This window comes from Amphiura filiformis, chromosome 7 (genome assembly GCF_039555335.1).
Source record: "Amphiura filiformis chromosome 7, Afil_fr2py, whole genome shotgun sequence".
In the NCBI taxonomy this organism is placed as follows: Eukaryota; Metazoa; Echinodermata; class Ophiuroidea; order Amphilepidida; family Amphiuridae; genus Amphiura; species Amphiura filiformis.
In genome coordinates, this window is record NC_092634.1 from 4547451 (window position 1) to 4568790 (window position 21340).

Sequence of the window (21340 nt, forward strand, 5' to 3'; positions counted from 1 at the left end):
ACAGTTATTAGAATATGCTTATTCAGGCCCGTACACAGGGGGGTGCGACGCAATTCCCCCCCTTAAATTTGGAAAAGTATACAAAAAGTCCCAAAATTTCATAATTTGTGTGCGTAGTGAGCAAAAATATCAGTTTTTTCCGCTGCTTTTTTGGACAAAAAAGGTACAAATTTTGTCAACTTTTCACAAAATCCCCCCCCCCCCCCTTTGGGAAAAAGGCTACTTTTTCAAAATCAGCACCCCCAATGAAATCCTGCGTTATGGCCCTGTGCTCTACTGGAAATTGTATTTTGAGAAAACGTAATTATAGTCCATATACCTTCCTCAAGTCAGTAAAGTAAAATTTTGAGATTGTCTCAACAACAGGAACCTGTTATGCTAGTTGGATTTCTTACATCATTTCCTTTTTGAAAATGTATACTTTTACCAACTATTCATCATTACATTTAGAGATACAATAAAAAACAATTATCTAAATTACTGACCTTCAATATTTAAGACCCCGTTTACGCAGAGCCTGAAGTCAACTTTGAACTCGACTTCATTTATGTGTAAACAGGTGTCGTAATTTGAACTCGACTGCAGGAGTCGACTTCAAATGACGACCCGGAGCAACATTTGTCGAATTCAAAGTCGATTTCAACTTTTGCAGTGTAAACGAACACGTAATTGGAAGTCTACTTCATAATGGTTATTTTGTTTTTACTTGAAGCACGAACAAGTGATGACATAAAAGTCGAATTCACAATTTGTTTTGAAATTGACTATCGTGTTAACACCTCGTTAAGAAATAATTTATGCTAATCCTTAGTCGCAATCTGAATTCAATGTCGCAATTGAAGTCGACTTCTCTTTGTGTAAACAGGGTCTATCTTACTGACTGAAGAAAGGTATACAGACTACAGTAATTAATGCTTCATCGTGTAAATGGCTGGCTAGATAAATATAAAGTGATTGCACACCAGAAAACTCCATGAGAACTACCTGCCGATTGGCCACAAAGTTTTCATGATCAATTGGACCAATCGGCAACATTGTTAGAATAATTTAACCACGCAAAAAAATAGGCTGAATTATTTGCAAAGCTCAAACCTGATTGGTGATTAAAATGAATATATCATGTAATTGACCAATCAGAGGCAATGGTAGATCGGCAGGTAGTGCTCAGGGGATTAAACCCTGGAACACACAAGAGGTGGATCCCAAAGTTAGTTTTTACCATGACACTTTCACTATATGCAGTGGCGGTGCTACGGGGGAAAGGGGGGCAAATGCCCCCAAATATTTTTGTTTTCCCCCACTTTTGAGGCAACCCCCAAATTACGTAAATGTCCACTTTTTGCTGCAATTTTGCAACAAATTCATAGATTTTAACTTCCCCCCCCAAAAAAAAATATTCCTGGTGCCGCCACTGACAATATGAATGGAAAGTTATTACAATAGCAGTGGAAGTGAGCATGCACTAAGGAAAGAAGTTTTCAAGAACATACTGATTACAGACATTTGAGAAATGAAGGTTGACATAAAATGATATCAGCAGCTGATGGAAGTTAACAATACAATGCAAAATGCATTGACAATACTGTAGTGGGCTGACGCTGATGGAGATGTATGTGATATCATTTGATACTTCTGGATAAAGGACTATACAGAGGAGAATCTCCTGTTTGTCGCAGAAACTCATCAATGTAACAGACATTTTGTGTCCAAAGAACTAGTACATGTATGTCGGAGGATCATATTAATCAAGATTTTGTTATCCGCATTGCACAAGATCCTTGATAATGCATGCAAACATGTGAACTTTTCTAGGAAATGAGATGGCGACAGTTTTCCATCTCGGAACTTTGCAAAACACTTTACTTTGAAGTCCACAGCAAGATTCTTGATGCAGACATTGTGTTGAACTATGAACTATGAACTGAACTTTTCCAGGAAAGGAGATGACGACAGTTTTCCATCTCGGCACAATAGAACTTTGCAAAACACTTTACTTTGAAGTCAATAGCAAGATTCTTGATGCAGACATTGTGTTAAACTATGAACTATGAACTGAACTTTTCCAGGAAAGGAGATGGCGACAGTTTTCCATCTCGGCACAATAGAACTTTGCAAAACACCTTACTTTGAAGTCCACAGCAAGATTCTTGATAATACATGCAGATATTGTGTTGAACTATGAACTTTGCAAACCACATCAAGTTAATGTATCATATTGCATTGGATATTAACATTACACGTTACGGACAAGTAATAATGCAGACTGCCTCAAAATTGAACTTTTACAGATGGGAGTGATATCCATTTGCATCATACTTCAGAACAGATTTATGAAACCATGCAGTGAAAGCAACAGTAAATGTGCAATCCAATACAGCTGAACTGAGGATACTGTGAATGCCAGCTCCAAATGACTTTATTGCTAACCAGCAAAGAAGTACGCTATGAACTCCCATACAGATTTCCACTTGAACTGAGAATAGTGCGAATGCCACCTCCAAAATGACTTGCTGTATCGAAGAACACTATGAACTCGCATACATTTAACTCACTAAGTGAAATAACATCTTCCTTCAGAACAGATTTACAAAACCCTGCAGTGAAAGCAATTACCAGAAATTATGCAAAACCAATACACTTGAACTGAAAATAATGTAAATGCCACCTCCAAAATGACTTGCTGTATCGAAGAACACTATGAACTTGCATACATTTATAACTCACTAAGTGAAATAACACCTTCCTCCAGAACAGATTTACAAAACCCTGCAGTGAAAACAATTAACAGAAATTATGCAAACCAATTCACCTGAACTAAGAATAGTGTGAATGCCACCTCCAAAATTACTTTATTTTGCTGCAACCAGCAAAGAATTACATGTAAGCTATGAACTTGCATACATTTATAATTCACTAAGTGAAGAGAAATGCCAACTTTGTCCAAATTGAGATCAGCATCGAATATAAGTGTTCCTTTTTTGCAATGACTGGAACTATAGCCTTCGATGAAGCATTAGGCATAAAAAAAAATTAAAAAAAAACAATTTTCCTACATACTTTCCAGCATGACATGTACGGCTATAGCAACAGGTATCATTTTAAACGCTCATTGAATTTGAATCAATTTATAGTACCCCACTTTTTAGAAAATAAGCCATGACTGAATTTCATTGAATTTTATGTTATATTAATCGGAGGGTAGTGACATGTCATTTTATCTTATGGCTTTAGCACTGTGCAGCCTATAACTGAGCAGCCTAAGATCTAGAAATAAAGTATGTTAATATCTCTCAATTACATTGTATTTCAATGACCTGACCTTAAAATCATCATATTCTTACTACATGTGCTACAACTTTCCTGTGGGTTTGAAAATAACAATTTATGGCACCAAAAGGATTATGAATCTCGAAGCCATGGGTCCTACTGGCTGAATGATCAGCCTTTAATCTAAGAACTACTTTGATTGGTTACAAAGAGGATTTATGTCATGTATTGAGCCAATCAGAGATGTGGTAAGAACAGTCCATATGGCTGAAGGGAATAAGCTTTAAATTGCTATAATAGATTTAAAAGCTCTATCTTGATTGGTTACTTGATTGATTATTATGATGTAATTAACCAACCAGGGAGTCTGTTAGAAAGGTAGTAGTCAACAGTATACATGGTCAAGTGGTTTTCACCTTACTCTTTCTTGAAACTGCTGTTTTACAATTTCAATATGTCGTCTGCATCGCATACTCTGGAATCTCAAAAGGCTGCCTTATGTAATTATCATTTTTGTATTTCAAAAAATTCCAGCATTCTTCTTATTAACATGAATGGACATAATTATATTGTGATACCTCAAATTTATTTTACAGGGTATCTCATCACAATTAGATGACAATAATAAAAAAAATCATAAAAGGCAGCCTTTTGTGATACAACAGTGTGAAGCAGATGACAGATGAAATGAATATTGCTTTCAATGTGCAAAAATTAATGTCATATCCTTGAAAAAATGGTTTTCACCTTAATCTTATTTGTCCATACACTCCCTTATTCCATACAGGATTGAATTTTCATCCTGATTTCACCCAAAATATTTGTCTGCAGGGGCACTCTGCAGAGTCTGCCCCTACAACTATAGTTATGCTCCTGCCCAGAACAATTTAGTGTAATCATGGCATGACTTGTATATGTATAGCATTGATCTCTAAGCACACCCCATCCTGCACACACACCGCAAATCTGCTAATTTACTAAATTTGATTATTATTGGTAACAATAATAATGCATTGATACAATATGTATTCAGTTTATTGATAGATTTTAGTTTTCTTTGACCAGTTTTTTAATTCTCAAATTAGTTGAAGAAGATCCTTTTCCAGACCAGGGGTCTCAAAATAGCCAACGTAACCTCAAGAACCGCAACCAATACTTGGCTTGTTTGTACTCAATTTAATGCATTTTTCATAAAAATGTGCGACTCTGAAATTGTTGAATGAAAGAAAACTTGGAACTTGTCATCTGCAGTCTTGTGGAGAGAGGAGAGAGTTAAAACCGGGGAGTTAAAACCGGGGGAGTTAAAACCGGGGGTACTCAAGTTTGGTTTGGGTAGGGACGTGCCGCTGAGATTTTGGAAGTGGACCCATAAATATACCAATTTTTCAAAAAATTTGGACCCATTTATATACCAAAAGTCAAAATTTTTGGCAGAATTTAACCAAAATTGTCTTAGTTTTTACAAATTTTCCCAAAATTTTGAAAATTTTGGCTAGATTACGGAAAAATTGGGCTGTTTTCCGAAAAAATTGAGAAAAGTTTGAAAAAAGGACCCATTCATATACCAAAATAGGCTTTGAAAAAGGGGTCATTGATATACCAGAAGGCTGAAAATGCTACCCATGTTTGCGGCACGTCCCTGTATGGTCATTTGTACCAGTACCCCCGGGTTAAAACAAACAAAGTGCCATACATAAGCGTAGTTGGTTATTAATGGAGAAAGTAAGCATGAAGTTCCTTTCTGTTATGGATGATGTTGTGGATGGTGAAATCGCAATGACCTAAATATTCCACACACAGTGAATAAATTTCAAATGGAATCGCCCATTCAGAAATCCTCATTTGACATTAATACTCACGGTGTGAGAGATTAAGGTCGTAGCTTCCATAAGGGATATAATTATGGGTATCAACTGGAATAGCCCAATTTTATATCGTGAAGTTTGTGGGAAAACAATCTGTACCCGAAAGTAAATTATTCAGAGCAAATTAGGACAGATAAAAGTTGCTTTTCAATAAACTAGTGCTTGGTATTTTGATATTTCTTTTGTTTTCGGTCAAAGTGCTTTACTGTGTTTCCACAATAGGAATAGCTAGTGTACTGTAGATGTGCACATGTTCCGGGTATTTCCAACCTCAAAAGGCCCGACCAACCTACATTTTGAACAAATTCGGGAAAAAAAATGTATGTACAAACAATCTCATGGAATTGCCCAAATGGCTTTTGGTATCTACTTACATAGTTTTAGGTCTAGGAAGGCCATTTACATACTTATTCTCTTATAATATTAATCAAGTTTTCATATTGTGCAAATGACCACAAAACTGAACGATGACTTACCTGCTGCTTCGTTGCCTTCTCCTTCTCATATCTTCTCTTTCTCGCTTCTTTTTGCTTCTGTAATTTAGATGGTATTCTGATATGAAATCCACTAGCCTGTTATTTGGTTTTAGAACTCATACCAGATACCAGATACATGGCCAATGGATCTCGCAGTTAGACGGGGAAAGACTCGCTGAATACTCGAACAGAAATATACGGATAACAAAATATAACTTCACAATAATCTTTAATTCCGCATCATTAAATCAACGAAGGATCACAACATAATATAGATTACGGATTGAATATGCATGCGGTCCTTCTCTTTCAGTGACTGGCCATTGACTACATAGGATAATAGGCATTGGTGATTGATGAGAGAAAGACCGCGGAATGATATATTTAAATGAAGAAAATAGAACCATAACATCATTATGTACTGTAAAAAATTGAGTGGGTCATCCATACACAGTCAACATTAATAGGTAAATTTTCACGGGAAAATTTTCTGGACACGTGACCAATGCGTATCAATGTGAGTGTAACCTCGAGCCTGATCTCTGACCCCCGGCGGTGACCTCGCTATTCAAGTCTTAGTAATTTTGAATTGGATTTGTATTTTTGACCGCAATTTTGATAGAAAATTTGTGCATTGCAAATTTATTGAATGTTATGTTATCTTAATTTTTTCACAATATCATCAGAACGTAATTTCAAAAATATCTATCTACGGAAAAAAATATTTATCTACGGAAACTCTTACCATAACATTATTAACTTGCGACAAGTAACGTATTTTGCATCAAAGGAGGAATTCTTCCTATTCAAATACATTGGAAGAACACCCGCTGTGCTCGGGGTCACATTCCATAATGATAATATGTCTGCGCCCATGGGTGTCACGTGTCCAGAAAATTTTCCCGTGAAAATTTACCTATTAATTCTGACTGATACAAGGCTTTTTAAAATGCTCATTCTCCCTTATCTTTCTCATCCTAATAAGATAACTGTCATGATGATAAACCAAAACCATACTGGTCCAAGTTTACAGCTGTCAACTGGAGTGATTTGTACATGGTCTTGCGCCATGAGTTGGGATACCTAATTTGGCGGTGGAGTAACACTTTTCAACTTTTTCCATGTTTATGATGTCATATTTTCCATAATACTTGTCATACAATAATAAATTTAGTGTCATTTTAAAGAGTAATCAATACTCTTTCCATAGCAATAAATAAAATTGGTTCATATTGTTTCAGTTTTAATTAGGGTTAATTAATTAATGAATTGGTGATTGCGGTGGTGGCTAGGGAGCCATTTCCCACTTTTAAATGTTAATTTTAAAGAAACAGGAAGGTCTGTGTGTCATGAAAACACAATTTCTGGATTAACAGACCCCAAATACATATAATTAGACACCAAAATTAAATAAAAAGCTTTAAAATAAAAAATTAACATCATTTTATTACAAATGTATATTTTTTCAGACCCCCCCCCCTTCTGAAAATGGTATTTTGGCCAGCGCCAGCTCATTTCTTGGCCGATTTTCATTAAAAAGGTGTCAAAATGCTCAGGAAAACAAGCCTCATCAAGTAAGATGTTACTTAGCTGCAAGATGAAAACCATTGTAATTTTCAAAATGTCCATGTGTTATCGAAAGGGGTCCCAACTCATGGCGCAAGACCACATGCATTGTAAATGTGAGATTGGTAATTAACCGCTCGTCTTTCTGCTAAGACTACCACTTAAGCTGTTGGAGTAGTTACAGGACTTTCTTGTGTATGTCCAGGCTATATGGCCATATCTCCCTCTTCCACATTCTCTTCATGGGCCTCAATGGCAACTGATCTTCTTATGCTTCTAGAACCAGCCTCCTTTCTGCTCAAGCCTGCATGCCTCAAATAACTGATACGGCTTTTAGAAGCACCCAAGCTTGAGGACAAGCGGTGATTCCAAGGGATAACGAGACAAGTAGTGTCTGTAGCAGAGCGTAGACCTGGTCTAGCAGATTGATAAATGGTAATAATGGTAATGGTAATACGGTATATAATTTTATGCTGGGGAACAAGTATTATGTTATGTAATCAATCTATGATACGGTATTTGTAACTTACCTCAATCTTAGTTAAATCGTGGGAGTTAATCTGGGTTTTTCCTTAATACTTATCCACCAGAACATGGGTAAGGGTTACGCAGGAGCCTTCATCACTTTTTTGAACCGCTTCTGCGTGATCTCCCCAGAGCTTTAGTTTCATTCTGTTGTGGTCACTCTTACCTGCATTGGATAACATTACATCCGATCCTCTTCCAATTCTTGCCTTCTACATTGTATACCTGCAATGTGAATGGAGAGCATTCAATCGTTTGCCATCGTTGTAGTTAATACGTTTTAGTCAAATGGTTTTGTTTAAAATTTTTAATATGGTTATTATGTTTATGAATGGCCTTTGTTATTTACACATCTTTGTGTGGGGGCCACCTTAATTACGAACCGAATAATTCAAGTTAAAACATAATGCTGATCAGAGGCAAGGGACATAACATTAAATTTTTAACAATTAAATACCTCATTGTCTTCATGATTGAAAAATATCTCTAAAAACTGGGGGATCCACAACATGTCAGGGCTCATTTCTTTAACCCCAATACATCTGTACATTCATTGAATGACCTGAAAATTTGGGTACAAAAACTCATACTCAACTTGAGGTCACATTCTGCACTATGGCTGTTTGAGGTTATTGAACTTTGCCATTCGGATGAGGCCACTGATATATACCTGATATGTCACTGTACCAGTACAGTCTTTTTGGAAGATAGGGTGCGTTTGAAAAGAGCCTGTAAAAAAACGTTGATACTCCAAGTAGTTTATTAGTTTATTTGTGTGATAAACCTTTCAGCCTTAACCCTCTTGCAGACCCGAAACTTTTCCTCTTTTTTTCCTCTTTTTTTATTCCTGAAATTTATGTGTTTTTTTTAATTTGTAGCCCAATAGGCCATTTTACCCCAATTTGACGCTGTTTTTCAGCTTTTTTGAGCATTTTCAGCCATTCTCCTTTTTTTGTTTATAAAGACCCTGTTTCTGGTCTGCTCTTAGCTTTTATTCAAGACCTACAGGCTTTAACTAACATCTTCCATTTGGAGGATATCACACAAATAAACAACCCAGCGTAAAATTGTATGGTTTTTAAAACAGATTTGACCAACTTTGAAATTTGTAATTGGCCATTTCCGTTTTATGCAAATTAAGTCAGCTTTTCCGATTTTAGGAATTTTGGTATGATGTGCTAGGGACCTCAGTGAAATGCTAATTATGCTGAACAAATTATGTTGCAATAAGTTGAGTCATCTAATGGGGCAAAGCCTATTTGTGTCCACCAACATGAACTCCCATTATCCTAAATCAGATAATAGAAGGAAGGGAGAGAGAATAGGCAAAATTGATGATATTAATGGATTATTTCCATTTCATGATTTATCAAAATGATACTTAAACAATTAAGAAGGGGGATAAAGTGACTACAATGATGGACAAACACTTGAGTAAGTGGCCAGATTATAATTGTATAAAGCCAAAAAAGGAACCCCATCATATCTCAACATCCTGTCCGTCAAAATGAACCAAATTACACACAGGGCTGCCTCAACACTCCACTCCTAAAAACGTCAGCAAGCAAGCTGTCCTCCAACCGTTATGAGTCATAAAGGTCGTAACCGGATGAAGTCTCAATCTTCTCCTTGGATTCTTTTAGTTCTTCAAGCTTTTTCCTGATGAATCCACGATTGGCTGTGGTGTGTTCTGGATTCAAACATAACTTTGCATTTTGGCATTTGAATATATGAATACAAAACCCACCCAAGTCCATACTGTGGCAAAATTGAGTTAAGCATGGGAAATTGTTGCTATACATAGGCCTGTCATATGTATGAAAAAACAACTCAAATTCATCCTCTGTGTCTATTGAGCATGTGAAAAATAGCATGTATGAAAGAACCACTCAAGTCCATGATTTGAGTCTTGTAACACATTGATTGAAATCCAGTATGTATAAAAGTCCGCTTCTAACACATTCATTGCTGGAGAGTGACTTTTGAAGAAAAAAATGGGTTTAATAAAGGAAAGTGTGTGGTTTATATTACATGGCAGAATGCTTATCAACGTTATACATACCTGTGTGCTTTATTTTGTATTATCTTACCAGTGGTAATCTCATTCCAACATTGTTGTCTTTGTATATGATTCAAAAAACCACCCAAGTCCAGAATTTAGAAGGAACTCCACGAAGTCCCTGAAATGCTAATCGTCATACTTATTACAGTTTAACCCACTCATTTGCAAGTAAAACTTACCATATTGACCAGGTAAATATAACTGAAGGAATTAAAATGATACACAAGTTTTTCTTTCAAAATCACTTCCCATGGACTTGGGTGGGTTTTGTATTCATGTATTCATTTGTATGCCTCTACTTATTCGTACTTATAGGCCAGTGCCTGTTCCTTCTCTGGGGCTGCTGGCGTGTTTGCAGGTGCCTTTATCTTTTCTTTCTCTGGGGCTGCTGGTGTCTTCTGTTTTTGTAGCAGGTCGTGGAAAATCTTGAAGTTTAGATTTCCTTATCTTTACCTCTGCTTCTAGCTGTTTCACCTTTAGAAAGAAATAGTACAAAAAATCTGAACTTGCAGGTGTATTTCATGACTGCTATATTGTATTTAACCCAGAACTCCCTATCTAGCATCTCTTTGCATTTCACCTTCTTTACAGTCCATTTAGTAGCAAAACGAATTAGTCTGAAATAAAGAAGATATGGCATAATGGTGTCACAAACCAGGGGTTTTGTGGAAAATTGATAAGTCAGACTTGTGACGAAGTCAGACAAATTCCCAGGCCGTGGGTAGCGTGGCTGACAAAAAAAAAAAAGAACAGAAGAAATAAAATGAACAAATCCCTCAAAATGGAAGAATGTAGGACATTTTGGTCTGAGGATGATATAATCACCTTTACCAACAGCAAATGAATATCAAAATTTTGAGTGTCTGTATTTCACTGGAGATATCTTAAATGCAGTCAAATATAATTTTTAAATGAATTGCACTATATCTTTTTAGATCCAAGAAATTTAGTTGAAATCTCCTGCATAAATTGGCATCTTTTCCTAACATCAAATGATAAAATTAATGGCATATATGGCATTTTACCCTGAACTGTGCTTTAAATCTTCGAGTTTTTTATGTAGTTGTGGTAAAATTGCCAGCCAGTCTTTTAATTCTCTGTTATAAAGATAAGAGGTATCTATCGGTCATATTCTGCTCATGGCGGTGTAGGTAATTAAAAAATAAATGATAGGAAATTTTGTTTTTACTATCCTCTACCGTGCGATAGACACAGGCAGGTCCAATATTTTACAATAAAAATATTGGATCTGCCTGTCGTATCACACAGTAGAGGATAGTAAAAACAAAATTTCCTATCGTTTATTCTCATTCTTAGTCAAATATTTCCAAGGAATGTAAGTCAACTGTGCTATTCAAGTTGAAATACATACACCCACTACGAAAGACATGACCTTAATCTCCCACACAAGGATGTAGATTTCAAATAGAGTCACCCATTCAGGTAACACCATTTAAAATTCACACTCCCTGTGTGAAAGATTAAAGTCATGTCTTCCATAGGGTGTATGAATTTCAACTGGAATAGCCCATTGCCCAACAAGTGTAGCAATAGATCCCACAATGTCATATATTTAATTTTTTTTCTGAGAAGTGGAATTGCCCTCCAAATGACAAAATTCCCTAGAAGCAGCTAATATTGCTGTCTGCTTTAAAATAACGCAATTAAAAGGCATTTCGTGATCCACAGCATCATGCCCCCACTTTTCTCAAAAATTGAGATGTTTATACCACTGGAAACCTCTGGCTACATAATGTTTATATGTACAGAAATTTTCTTGCAGATTAATTTGTTTAGTAAATATTTGTAGAATTTGAATTACATTTTAGTACCCCAGAACTTAATTTTTGCACATTGTCGATGGAGCAGCTAGTGTATAATACACATAATCATGCTTAACTTGCAAACACAAAATTGGAATCAACTGAAATTTTGGGAATAATCATTTTGGAGAGATATCTACTGAAAATGTCATAAAAAGAGGATGCTAGGATCATGAAATACTCCTTTAATAACAATATTGATACGGAAAAACAGTGGCATGATTGACGGGAATTATATAAATAAAGATTATTTTTCATCAGGTTCGCCGTCGCAAATAATAAAGGAGACAAGTAGAAAAAGTGATCCCGCCTGGGAATTGAACCCAGGACCTCAGGTTTACGAGACCTACGCCTTAAGACCTATGTCTCTATGCCTCGAGTCCTTCTCGCATTTACGGCCCTAGCTACCATGGGCTATTTGCGGGGAGGAGATAAGTTCAAGTGACCGCTTATGGGTTCGAATTTCAACCAGCCTAATCATGAAGCTCCCGTAGCCAAGTGGTTAAGGCGTAGGTCTCGTAAACCTGAGGTCCTGGGTTCGATTCCCAGGTGGGGTCACTTTTTCTACTTGTCTCCTTTATTATTTGCGACGGCGAACCTGATGAAAAATAATGTTTATTTAACAATATTGATATATAAAAAACACAAGGCAGCAATTAATGGCATGTATGGCATTTTACCTTGAACTCTTTATTGTGTCCCCTGTACATACTGTAATTTCAATTTGAGCTGCTAGCTGATCGCTGATATCACAACTGGTCTGCATTGTATTGCATTGCATTTTTTGCATCACGAGAAATCATGGCTTTATGTATGTCCAATTGTAAACATACCCTGTTACTGCATGTGAGCGTGGATGTTTGTGTGGGTAGCGTGGCTGACAAAAAAAAAAAAAAAGAACAGAACAGAAGAAATAAAATGAACAAATCCTCAAAATGGAAGAATGTAGGACATTTTGGTCTGAGGATGATATAATCACCTTTACCAACAGCAAATGAATATCAAAATTTTGAGTGTCTATATTTCACTGGAGATATCTTAAATGCAGTGAAATATAATTTTTAAATGAATTGCACTATATCTTTTTAGATCCAAGAAATTTAGTTGAAATCTCCTGCATAAATTGGCATCTTTTCCTAACATCAAATAATAAAATAAACACAGCGTAGCATCACTGCCGCTACATGCCTCAAGAGAATTGGAAACCAATAAAGACTGGGGCTTATAATGCTTCCCCCCCAAAAGCGTAATTCACTAAACGTACAGCCCAAGGAAATCATAAACATCAAAGCCTCAACTAAATACCGGTGGGAGCGCTGCTACTGCCCATATTTTGCGTCAGGGCCGTAGCAAGCGGGGCGGCCGGGGATGCCATGGCCGCCCCACTTTTTTAGAAATTTGTTATGTTTTTCTATAAATCTTTTATTTCAATTTGGGCATTTATTTGTAATTTGGCCGCCCCACATTTGTGATGGCCGCCCCACATTTTTCAACCTTACTACGGCCCTGTTTTGCGTAACAAATCTGTGGTCCAACTCCGAAGCAGAAAAATTAGCAATATATAAAAACAAATTGGAACATTGAATAAAACGAAGTGCAACATCGGACCAAAATCCACTAAATTCTTGCCAGACCAAGTACATACTGTGGACTTAAGCATAAGACTACTTTTATGGAGTCCACAATGAAAATCCACTAACCGACAAATTTCACTGAACATGTTCATACCAAAATCTCCATGAAAATTTGCAAGACAAAAATAATGAAAATGTCTCAATTAGGGTTGTCTCAGGCTGAAATTTTGACATAAGAAATAATCTTAAATATTGTGATGATGCCTCGGATGCCAGCTCCTCCTTAGCCACTGTGCTGTTTTGGCTCTCTTCCACCCTTCCTATCAGATCCCATGGTGGGTGTGCACTGGAAGCTGTAATCACAAAAAGTACAATTATTATATACAGATAGTGTCTTGAGAGGAGCAAGAGCGATGCTCCTCTACTGCTCTTAATGCTCTGCGTGCTAGCCATGCGCTTCAACGGAAAAAGTTTTGAAATATTTAAGAACTGCTGGCTTTGCATTTGTTACACGGCTGGTAGCTTGAAATGGAAAAGATTGTAAAAATGTAAGCAAAATAATTAATAGGACCATTGCAATTATAAATTAGTGATATATATTCGTCTAAATCAAGGAGTTTCAGGATTATCAGAAGGTTGGGTGATCAATTCACAGGGAACTTTGTGTAATTCATTGAATATTATCATTCTGCCAGTCATACATTTAAAACATTTGATCTACTATTTGTAGGCATTTGAAATGATTTAATTTCACCCAAATAGAAGATAATCAGTACGATACATAAATGCAATTGGCACCATGTATCTAATGGCAATCTCTTTTCTATTCCTGTGATCTGGCAATAGACATGAAAGGAAAATTACATTTATGACTGGTTCATTTCCCATTCATGTATGCTATCAGATTGAGGCAGAGACGTCGTATCCATACGAGGCCGTTTATCCTGAAGATATTGAAGATATACAATTTCCTTTATTTAACATGAATTCTGTAATCTCATTGATCTCAGGGGTGTGATTAAAAGCTTGTAAAATTTGAATAGTGGTATCTTACTTTTGAAAAGAGCCATTTGGTTTTAGTTTAGCACTGGTCAAACTTTCTTTTTGTAGAGTGGCATGAATTTTTTGAGAACATTTCCTCCACTAGTTTCGTATGTTTGATACCGTACAGCTTGATGTTTCAACTTCGTTTTCGATGACCAGTATAGTCTACACCTTCGTGAACTTCGAAGTCAATGTCCAAAGTCAGCTTGGTTACAGTTCTTGTATTCGGGTAATAACGAGAGCTCCAAGTTGGACACTATATATTTGTGATTTCAATTTGAATTTGGATGTAAATTCCAAGGAAAAGTCAAAACCATGCGATGGTCTGGGTTGAGGAATATGTGTTACACTGGGTGACCCACCACTATTAATTGCTGATACAATTGACTCGTGATTCTTGATGATGGATTCACAGCGACCATCTCTTTTGGTTTACTGGTTCGTTTTCTGATACTTGAGACAGAAGGGATATCAGCAGTGCTGGTTTGAGGTGATGTTGATCTTGGATAACTATGGAGCCAATACCGGTTCTTATTTATTTATTTATTTATTTACCATTTTTAAACAGGGTAACCTACTCAACAATTATTACAATTTTGATTTACAGCAGGGCCCTGAGAAAAACATATAAAAGCATTAAAATACACGTAGATCATACATTATAAACCATATAAAAATTGAGCTTACATAAATATTATACAGCATTAAAATACATTACATAAGTAATATAGCATTAAAACCATAAGTGTTTGAGAAAATTATTAAACTGGTAAAATAAGTTGTACATATACATAAAAAACAAAAACCCAAGTTATTGTAATGAGTAATTAAAAGAGAAACTCTTTACTGCCATCTCTCTTCTCCAGTTGCTAGTACTTCTTGAATGGTGCTGGTGTTTGTCGGTTACACATATTGTGTGAACGATGCATCCGGTACTGTGCTCAAAGAGCAAGTGAAGCGGTTACTGTCGCAGCATATATTGCAGATGCGAGTGATTTGGCTATAATTTCTTTTCAATCTTGATAAGGGTTGTGTATTTCAAATGCATGGAATAGCCAACAAAGCATTAAGCTTAACTTAATGGTGTTGAAACCCATACAAATTCCCTACTCGTCCTTATCATCATCATCCATATCATCATCATGTAATATGCCGAATGACGATATCTTTGAATTTTTTTCATATTTTGCAGGTATAATTTTATTACCAAAATGAACAAAATGAGGGGGTGTCCCGTTGAAAAATACCAATTTCATTTTTTGTGAATCATCCTAGCGTGCTGGCTTTGTTTATCCCACTTGAGGTTGTTCTGGATGTGGATACCTAGGTACTGGCAACTTTTTGTCTGTTCCAAGGGGGTGCCAAGCATATTATATGTATGGATATCTTGGTTGCGGCGATTTGTGACCCTCATGATGTTACATTTTTTAGCATTGAAGAGCATTCCCCATGTCTCTGTCCAGGCGATGAGGTTGTCAAGGACTTTCTGGAGTAGGATTTCATCTTCAGGTCCTCTGATTGTGCGGTAAATGAGGCAATCATCGGCGAAAAGTCGAATTGTACTGGATACAGCTTCACTGATGTCGTTTATGAAAAGTAAAGAGGTGTGGTCCTAGAACTGTTCCTTGAGGGACGCCACTGAGGACTTTCTCCCAAGCAGATGATGTGCCATTTATGGTAACTCTCTGATGTCTTGTTGTGAGGAAAGATCGAATCCAGCATTTTGTGCTGCCTCTTATTCCATAATGGTAAAGTTAGATGAGGAGTCTTTCATGTGGTACGACGTCGAAGGCTTTTGAGAAGTCGAGGATGGCTAGGTCTGTTGTAGCACGGTCGTCAAGGTTCTTTGTTAAATCATGTGTAGTAAGGATGAGTTGGGATTCCGTTGATCTTGCTTTGCGGAAGGCATGTAGAGCGTTGTTGGCTGTTCATTAGTTGGCTGTCTATGATGTGTTCTAAAAGCTTACAGCACACACTGGTCAGTGAGATAGGGCGATAATTTGCCGGGTCAGTGGTTGCACCTTTCTTGTAGATGGGCGAGATATTAGCTCTACACCAGTCATCAGGTAGCTCTCCTGTGTTAATTGACTGCTGAAAGATGAAGCTAAGGACTGGAGCAAACTCGCAAGCAGCAATCTTCAAGGCTTGATTTGAGACTTCGTCCGGTCCAGAGGCTTTTGAAGGATCGATGTTACGGAGCAGCTTTTCAACACCTTCTGTGGAAACCACGATCTCAGGCATATCTTCATGAGGACTCTGGTCTAATTTCGGCATTTGCACAGGTTCTATATGTGACCCCTCGGCACAACTGAGCCCTGAAGTCGCCAATCATCATTTTTGAGATATTCAACCAAAATATTCTGCTTGAAATTAGCTTTAAAATGATGTATATCATGTCTATAGTACTTGACATTTAAGTAGTGAAAATCAATAAAACAGTCAATAAATCCTTTGTTTCCTATTGTTTATTGTTAAGTTCGATGGAGCATATCTCAATAGTGGCACTGGCGACATCCGGGCTCAGTTGTGCCGAGGGGTCACATATTTTCTCTAGTGAAGACACTCTGGAACTGTGCACTAAGGGCAGTAGCCTTATCACTATCCTTTGTGAGGGTAACATTGTTAACCTTCAGCACTGGGACACCTGTGTTGTATTTTCTTTTTGATCTAACAAAGTGCCAGAATTTTTTAGGTTGGTCAGTATTGATGATATCAGCTATGTGGTTTCTTTTAGCATGACGAATGGTCTTGTTCACCATGTTTTGGTAGTCTTTGTATTGAGTCCACTGATCACATGTTCTTACGTTCAGACAATCGAAAAACTTATCCATTTTCCTGGTGAAGTCCTGTGTTGTGACTTAGTATCGTATCGGTCTTCCTGTTCCAATAATGGTGCTTTAGGAGTAAAAATGAATTAGTTGTTTAAACAAATGAAGGAAATAATTATGAAAATGAAAGTAAATGACTTACTTGGACAATGATGCCTTGGATGGTTTATCTTGTGCCTCAGCACAAGTCCACTGCCCCCAGCCGCAGACACTCTGCTGTCGCAGAGCATAAAACAGACTCTCGCCACAACTAACTAACTGACTATTAACTGAGTAACTAAACTGGTCCCAAAAAGTAACTTACCAGGTAAGAAATTCGTCTGTCAAGTTCAAACGACAAATCGTATTATACTGAATAGCATATGAGTGGAAGCGGTGTACATTTACGCCGAGTTTGACACCTCATTTGTCGCAAACAGATCAAAACTTTTGAAGTTATGCTCATTTGAACAAGCCTACTATCAATTTGAAAGTTGCAGGTCCGCCCCAATGAATTCACACAATAAACAGACACATGAAAGGATGTTCAGAACTTTTATTCTTTGTCAACTCACACTTTCCTGCTCAAACCTTCCTCACATGAACCATCTTAACAGTCTTCAATACCTGGTGTGTCCACCATCTGCATCAATGACAGCCAAACACCGGCGACGCATGCTGTTGATCAATCTGTCGATCCTGACCTGTTCAATTGCCGCCCACTCTCTCCTCAGTATCCGCTCTAGGCCGACCAAAGTTGTTGTTGGCTTGATGCGTTTGTTCACACGGTACTTCAGATGGGACCAAAGATGTTCCAGTGGATTGAGATCTGGGGACTTTGAAGGCCACACAAGACGTTGAATTCCTTGGTTGTTCAGAAACTGGTTGGTTACCCGCGCTCGATGGGGTGTTGCATTGTCGTCCATTAGCACGAAGTTCGCACCGACCGCTGCTTGGTATGGGACGACATGTGGTCTGACAATGTCATTCATGTACCGATCCGCATTCAGTCCACCACGAACGATCACCAAATCAGTCTTCCGTGACTTCCGATACCGCCCAGATCATCAGGCTCCTCCTCCCATCGCTCCGCTTGTTGTATCCCTCTTCTCCGATATCCTCATTGACCCTTCTCCAAACTCTTCGTCTCCCATCTAACCAGCGTAAACATACACGACATTCATCGGTAAACAGGACGTTGGACCAGCGGCGACGACTCCACCGTCGATGTCTCCTTGCAAAAGCTTCCCGGTCTCTACGATGTCTCGGTAGTAATCCTGGCCTCTTCCAAGTTTACGAGAACGCATACCATAGGCGCGGATCCTGTTCCTGATGGTCTGGTAACAGATCTGTCCTGGTCGCTGTCCTCGCCTCCTGTGTAGTCTTCGGCGTATCTCTCGAGCTGCAAGACATTAAAAGAGAAAGAAATCATTAAGTAAAATGATCACAAAACTTTTCTTAACTGTCAGGTTTCCTGTAAAAAATGGGATTAATCAAACATGAACTGCAACACATTGCAAAGAGCATAAAACAAATAACCAAGCAAAACATTGTTTGTGAAGAAAAAGCCGGGATGATAATCAAACAAAATCTACACTCACCTGTCATGGTTCTCTTGGCTTCAACCTTGTTTAGGATTGATGCATCCTGGTTGGCTGACGTAACTCGTGGTCTGCCACTTCTTTCAAGATCTTTCAGACTACCACCAGGCTGTTGACGCCTGTCCCGCCACTTTCGAACAACACTCCTAGCCACGCTCAGCGCTCGTGCAGTTTCTGACACGCTCTGACCGGCCTCTAACATTCCATTTAAAAGCCATCTCTGATTTTCACTTAATTTAGGCATATTGCTTGGTCTTGTCAGGTCTTGAACCAACGACCACATGAACGCAATACTCTGGACACACCCAAGGTCCCCTAAATCCCTGGTCATCATATTGATTCTTTCATTCGACTTAATTTCTTCAGATGATTGAATAAGGACAATTGTCATTGAACTTTGATCATTCTTCATCCTCACAAGAAGCAATAGGAAAGTTAGTCATGCAAAGAAGAAGAGGAGAGCACTGATTACACCTGTATACTGCCAACCATCTCAAGTGGTATGAGTGCAACTTTCATTCCAGTGGATAGGTTCGGTTAAATAAGCATAACTTCAAAAATACTCATCCGTTTGCAACAAATGAGGTGTAAAATTAGCGTCAATTAACACTGCTTCCACTCATATCCCATTTAGTGTAACACAATTTGTCGTTTGAATTTGACAGACAAATTTCTTACCTGGTAAGTTTCTTTTTTGGAGCAGTTTAAATACCTCTGTTTGTGGCCGTCTTGCTTCTTGATCGTCTTTGTCTCATTCTTTTCTCTTTAGACCTCTTCCCCTTCCCCTTCTTTTAGCATGACGAATGGTCTTGTTCACCATGTTTTGGTAGTCTTTGTATTGAGTCCAATGGTCGTCTCTGCCAGATACATGTAACTTGGCACGGGCATACAACTTCTCTTTCTTCCTAGTCTTCTACTTGAGGCTGTTTGTAAACCATGGTGCACCCTCTGCAAAGTGATACAAAATTTGACTGCTTCCAGTTTGATATTATATGACATTGTAGCTATTTGTACCAGGATCATCTTGGTGTACTTATTTTCTCAATTTGTGCAATATTTGTGGAAAAATTTGATTTATATATATATTTTCTGACTGTGTGAACATTGACATGATGTATTGCTAAGGAACTGCTATTGTCCTCCATATATCATCACTTCCTGTGCCTGCTTCCGTAAGCAGTTTCTTCTGTACATTTGCAGCTTTCATCCTGCAGACCACTCTGTCCCTTATAAGCCTCATTGAGAAAATTGCCGAACTCGCATGTATTTGCCAGTCGCCTCAATTCCTCTACATACTCATTGGTTGCTTCATTTTGTCCTTGATTGCGTTTATGAAATTTATACCGTTCAGCGATGACAAGTGGTTTCGGTGAAAGATGGTCAGACAGTAATTTAATAAGTGCATCATATTTAGTTGAGGGATCAGTTGGTGCCGTCAGACTTTTTAATAACTTGTAAATCTTTGGTCCAACTACACTTATCAGAGCAGCCACTTTTTTATCATCTGCCACATCATTAACTACCAACCATTGTTTAAGACTCTTGGCATACAAGAGCTACTCCTCTTCTGCTTCATCAAACGGGTCAATGTGTCCTATAAAGTTTGCCATTGAACCGTTATCTTATGTATATGCAAGTTCTTTGAGGATCAAAATGAGACAGTCGGGCGATACATGAATAATAGCTTACAGTTCGATCTTGTTCATGTGTTGTCGATATTCTGTCGGTCGGACATCCGGGCTATCTCTAGTCTCGGGCCCAAACTGCATGTGGCTCACGGTTTGTTGTGAACAACAGAAACCGGCTGTGAAGGAGGCTACATAGCGATGTTGCTGGAGTGACATTCAATTTCGGAAAAAACGACACTTTCGACCATGGAATTTAATTTTAAGTTTGTCAGTATATAAACGGTAAATCAAGTAAGTTTCTTTCACTCTGAAGACTTAGAAACGGTTGTTTGATTCCACTGACCAATGACAGAAATCATCAACAAAAATCTAATCAGGGACTTGTTTTCACTCGAACATCATCAACCGGAAGTGACGTGACACGGACCGACAGAATAGTCTACTTTAACCATATTACGTTCAACTTCGCAGCTAAAACTTCTGTTGAGACAAATCACTATCTTCGTCGCCACTTTTGTATCTTATTCTCTTAGTAGAGACAATAAATAAACTCATACAGAAATCGTTTTAATTTGTAGCACACAAGTTGATATTTTATTCATGGAGGCTGCCATTTTAGTCTGCACTGCGCATGAGCGGCTTACCTTACGGGCGCGCTACGCTAAATACCTTCAATATATAACATTGCCATTTTAAAAAAAGCTTTAAAATCTGTCGTAAAATTGGTAAGTTACAGCCCATTGCAGAAAATCTCCAGATTTTAGGGTATATAGTTTCTGAGACACCCTGTAGCACTTTGAGTTTGCAACTGACAAGCAATACTTTATTCTCACTATTTCAAGTAAAAATTTAATCTATATAAAAATGATATACTTATGGCAATAATCACATTCAAACTCGCACCATCATCTACTACTCATCTAACCAATTGTTGAACAAATAACGGGTTTGTAACAAGCAACATGTAAAATACTTTGGTATCAGGCCATACAAGTCATCTAAGATTAACTGGTAAGGATTTCATAAGATATTCAGAATGCTTTTATGCACCATGAGCAGGAATGGTAAAATCTGTACACTTACAAATGTATGCTCCGTTCGC

The 21340-nt window shown here is 37.7% G+C and overlaps 1 protein-coding gene across 1 annotated transcript in view; it reads left to right on the forward strand.

Moving 5' to 3' along the window:
* The window catches only part of LOC140156655 (glutamyl-tRNA(Gln) amidotransferase subunit A, mitochondrial-like), a 101996-nt gene that overhangs the window by 67228 nt on the left and 13428 nt on the right, over positions 1-21340 (forward strand). The gene's annotated exons all lie outside the window — the stretch shown is intronic.